The following is a 5,442-nucleotide window of genomic DNA, read 5'->3' on the forward strand; positions in this document are numbered from 1 at the left end:
GTAGCTTTATCCACTGCTTCTTGTCTTTTTGCAGAACACCTTTGAACACAGATTCTATTTTCTCTGTAACTGGTTTTCAATCATTGAAGACATTAGTTGGATCCTCCATTAGCCGTTTCTTCTGTCCTTGTATGTCATATGCTTCACAACCCTAGTTTTCTTGGTGTCTCTTTTTGGATTCAGTACTCTAGATGTGTTCTCAGAAGTGCCAAACAGAAAAAAATGATCACTTCTGTGACTTATTGGCAACCACCTTACTAAAGCATTCCAATTTATTCTTGACTTTTTTTTTTTCTTTTCCTCTCACATCCTACTTATTGTCTGTTGCAATCTGTAAAGCTGTTTTCTAGAGGTGATGCCCAGCCTATACTCACTCATTCACATTCTATACCAAAGGACTTAGCACTTAGATTGTATAGAATAGTAGAATCTTTTGCATTGGAAGGACAGTAGGAAACCATTGTTTTTCAATCACATTAACATGTATAAAAATGATGAAGACTTTCCTGTCACCCCAAACAATGATGTCAGATGACTTTTAGAAGATCATAAATCTTCCATCTACTGTATATACAAGTGTTGCTGCCTTATAATTTCTGCTAAAGATTATCCCAAATATTTTTATAAAAATAGATAAAAAAAGGTGGATTGAGTATGCTAGGAGAAGAATAATAATGTTATTTTTACAGAGAAATACTGCTAAAAGTTATTTTTTAATTATTTTTTATTTATTTATTTATTTATTTATTTAGCATATATTCATGTTCCTTCGGGTAGGTCACTGCTGGAAATCAGGGAATATTTTATGAGAACATATAAAATGTCTGGTTCTTAATTTATACATTATATTATTGAGTTTAGTAATAGACTGTCTATTTTTAAATAGCTGTCTGTATGTACAGAATCACAGAAGAATTTGGATGATTTATGGAGTTGAAATGAAATTTAGTCACCTACAACAAACATACCTAGGAATTTGCCCCCTGTTCTGTAATTTACTTCAAGACTGGGATCACTTTTCTCTTTTTATCTATGAAATGCCTATCGAATTCAGCTGACTAATTCCAAATCTTTCTCCTTCTTCACTGTGTTCATATACCTAGAAAAAAGAAACATCATTGTTCATTAATCTTTCAGGTTTATTACACAATAAAGGGATAACAAGATTGAATAATCCTGAGAGAGAGGTAATAAATAAAATATATATATATATTTTAAATGAAACTTATTCTTTGAAATTGTAGTATTTAGACAGAGTTGAACAGCAGAAGGAAGCACATCTTTTCTTGTTTCTTTACATTTGTAAGTATATCTATACATCTGACATTGTTCTTTAAATTAACATCTCTGAGGCTGTAAGAAGATGTACTTTAAAGAAAATGTGGGGGATTTTATTTTAATTGACTCTCCAAAGAACTGAGTGAAGGTCAGAGTTAAAAGCTAACGGCATTCTGAGATACCTGTATTACAGAAATGAAATTTCACTATTTTCTAGAGAATATTGTAGTTTGTGAATTACGATTTGTATGGAAAATTATGGTGGTGTGAAGTTGCCTTAGGAATGTTTGAGGGATCTGAACTTGATCTTCTGTATCTCAGATTTCTTATGTTATGCAAGTATATAGTTCAAAGAGCTAGCATGGTATATCTTGCATAGTTTTGTTTGTTTTTTGTCTTCTTTTCCTCAAACAGAACAGTCTATTTTGCTCTTTTTTTTTTTTCCTTCCCAATGTTTAAATGCCTTTTAATGGATAGCATCTTATTTGTCTTCATTTAGTTTGTCTTGTTTTACTATCTACCTATTCATCTTAAGTCATTTGTGTTTCTGTCTACACAATGTTATTTTGTCCTATGTTAATTCTATCACTTTCTCTGTGGAACATTATACCATAACCCCGTGAATAAAATCTCAGTAATTTCAAACATGCTTGTAGCTCAGGAATTAAACCTAAAAATTTCACTGATCTTTTGATTATTTAAAGTCTGGGGAGTTTTGCACGCTGAGGGTCAGCTACTGTAAGACATGCACTCATATAAAGCCTAGTTGGCGTTTAAAAGAACACACATTTACAAATACATACACAATTCCAGCCTAAAGTAGTATATAGACATCTATGAGAAACACAGTTTTAATAAAGCAATATGTACTGACAATCCACTGTTTATATAAATGAATCTGAAACTTTTGAGCAGAAATTCTGATGGGAAGACAATTCAGACTGTCTCCCTAGTATACTGGATCAATAGTTAATATTTCAGGAGGTAGCAGAAGAGCAATTAGTTTGGAAGATAAAATTTTAGACTTTATAAATACTCTGCTTTTCTGAGATCATAGAATCATAGAATGGCCTGGGTTTTAAAGAACCACAATCATCTATTTTATTTCAACCCCCCTGCTATGTGCAGGGTCGCCAACTGCTAAACCAGGCTGTCAAGAGCCACATCCAGCCTGGCCTTGGATGCCTCCAGGGATGGGGCATCCACAACCTCTCTGGGCAACCTGTTCCAGTGCTTCACCCTACTCTGGGTGAAAAACTTTCTCTAATATCTAACCTAAACCTCCCCTGTCTCAGTTCAAAGCAATTCTCCCTTGTCCTATCACAATCCACCCTCGTAAAGAGCCATTCCCCTTCCTGTTTATATGCTCCCTTCAAGTACTGGAAGGAACTGTTTAGTTTTTAGCCGTGGTATCTCCTATTAATATTGAATATCCCAAATAATTTACTGCCATTAAGAAGTATTAATACTGTGCAATCATATTGCCTATCTATGGAACCTGAAAGAAGAATGAAATACTTAGCAGTACTGAATATATTGAAACATATTATCTGAAGACAATAGGATTCTTAAGTGTGCTGGAAAAAAGGGTGAGGTGGTTTATCAAACCTTTCTAATTTACAGAAGTAAGACCTCTATACCTTGTACACAAGCATATAAACATCTCTATTAGAATCATGATTTATCCCTGATTAATTTAAATGGATAATTCTCTTCATATTTAGAATTGGTGAGCAAGATTGGCTGACTGTAACTAAAAAATAGGTCTTTCAATATCTATACTTTCAATATGTCAGTGGTGTCCTGCAACAATAACCAAGTTGTTTCTGAACTCCTGTTTAACACAGGACGCTGACAGACTTGTCCAATAATACAGGACCTTTTATTTGTAATCTAGGGAAATGTCATGTTGTGCTTTGAAACTCAGAATAATAACCTGATATCTGAGTTCAGGGACTGCATTTTCAAACCTTCATATTTTAATGCAAGCTGCTGACAAGCTGAAATATGAAAAATATGAGAAAGTCCATCTGTAAAAAGTGAATCCAAAATATCTTCAAAAGTGACCTTAAACTGAGTAATTGATTGTTTGAAACTACTCACAGTTATCCCATATTTTATAATGGTCTAAGTAAAGTTGGCTAACCCATTTTTTTTCACTGTCAGACTTCCCATAGCATGCAGACGATTTGTGCCATCATACGGATTTGTGATCCAAGAAAAATAGAAGTTCCATAGGGAGAAAATAATAAAGAGAAGCACCAAAAGAAATACCAGTTTCACACAGATAATGGGAGTCAGCTTGTGGTAAGTACTTTTAGTTCAGATATCTTCATATTCTCAGAACTCTCTCTTTATAGTGAATATTTTATTACTTCATAAAGTAATAGATGCTGTTTTTCCATTAGACCAGAAACTCAACCTAATGAAAGAATGGACTTCATTTCTACTCCTGTGATATTACTGACTTAAGGATATTATGGCATTTTGCTTCAGTTCACTATGCAGTGTGAAGTCATCGGTTAAGCTCCAGATCAAAGAATTACAGTACTCTTCAAAGTGTTGGGGATTACAAACTGACTTCCAGAGGTGAAAGGTAAAGGAAGAGAAAGACAAAGAAGTACCTGATGGGATGAGTCAGTTAAGCCTGTAGCATAGTAGCAAAGTCTATAGATATACTGAAAAAAGCAAACAACCAACACACATTATAACTTCCAGTAGTAGTAGCTGTTGTTTTTTCTCATTTGTTTGTTTCATTTCTATGGAAAAAAAATAGTATTAAACAAACACTGATGAAAGTATTTTACATAACAGTGGATTCTTAATTTCAAGGAAAAAAAAAAAAAGAAAGAAGTTTAAAATTGTTTTTTATTCACTTTGTGCCAGTTTCATTTTATTAGTTTTTATATTACATTGCAAAAATCACATGGATTTTCAAGACACTGGTCAAGTGTTAGAAGGCTAGCAACATGGCACTGTAATTATGACTTCAGTACTAATGGTAGTCTTTCTTTCCCAAAGCCTTTCAAATTCTTTATTCTATAATAATGTGTTCCTATATCATGCCTACTCAAGGACAGTGAATTACCTGGCAGCTTGTAGCTTTTTGATGGTCTGACAAAAACTTCTCTCTCTGTAGTTTTACCATAGCACTTTAGCTATACCAGCAACTTGGAGTCTGACTATGCTAGCTCTGTTTGCCAGTATAGGTGTCTCTAGATGGTATTCTCAAATCCATTAGCAAATGCTGAAGTCTAACTTCCTTGAAATTCCAGTATACAATGAGACCATGCAGTTTAAAAAAAATCACATCAGAAAAAATTATGTATTTAGGCAAAAGAAGAAAAGCATGCTATTTTGTAGGTATACTGAGACAGGAACTTAGTAACTTGAATCAAAATATAAAACAGTTCGTATGAAATACTAGTAAAAGTGATACCTGAGTGCTTTTCTTTGGGAAAAAAATCACCTCAGGATTTGAATAGATGAAATTGCTCTGAAATTATGGTGATACTGTATACACCAATAATTCATATGTGTGGTAGGACTGTTAAAAAAAAAAAAATACTATAAAAATTTTCCAACTCACCTGAAAAAAAGAAAAATTAATCTCTCTCTTTACTTATCTATTTATTTCATTTTTTAAAAAATTTTCCTTAGGAAATCCAGTCTCTAGACCAACTTAGATAAATGTTTGGTTTAGATTTTTTTTCCTTATCCAAATATAGACTGGCAGATTTCAGTACAGTTCATTTTTTTACAAGTCAACCTGCTTACTGACACTTCTCCACTTTCAACAGATTTCTGACATACAAGCAGAATTACTTAAGTATTACTTAATTTTGGTTTCAAGCAATGACCTAATACATCAACATGAAAAGAGGCATATTCTTCCTATGCTAGGCAGTCCATCACAGTTCTTTATTGCCATTTAAGCTATAGTTTACTTAAATGCAAGAGTGGTATACAACAACTACAGAAAGCATGCTACTAATCTTTATTAACTCTGGTTATAAGAAGGAAAAAAAAAAAGGAATAAGCACATAAGCACTAAGACTGAAAAGAAAGAAAAAGAAAAAAAAAAAAGTACTAAAGCATAGTGTTTCTTTTTGGAGTCCGAGTGACATTTTTGGCCTTGGTTTCATCTTTTACTGGAATCAGGCC

The 5,442-nt window shown here is 33.1% G+C and overlaps 1 long non-coding RNA gene across 1 annotated transcript; it reads left to right on the forward strand.

Annotated features, from left to right (window-relative positions):
- The first annotated feature begins 1,134 nt into the window (after positions 1–1,134).
- LOC104917483 lies at positions 1,135–4,822 on the forward strand. The gene is made up of 3 exons (XR_796892.2): positions 1,135–1,187; positions 3,445–3,585; positions 3,687–4,822. It is a non-coding gene; the product is annotated as an uncharacterized LOC104917483 (long non-coding RNA).
- The last annotated feature ends 620 nt before the right edge of the window (positions 4,823–5,442 follow it).

The sequence above is a fragment of the Meleagris gallopavo genome, chromosome 1 (genome assembly GCF_000146605.3).
Source record: "Meleagris gallopavo isolate NT-WF06-2002-E0010 breed Aviagen turkey brand Nicholas breeding stock chromosome 1, Turkey_5.1, whole genome shotgun sequence".
Classification (NCBI taxonomy): domain Eukaryota; kingdom Metazoa; phylum Chordata; class Aves; order Galliformes; family Phasianidae; genus Meleagris; species Meleagris gallopavo.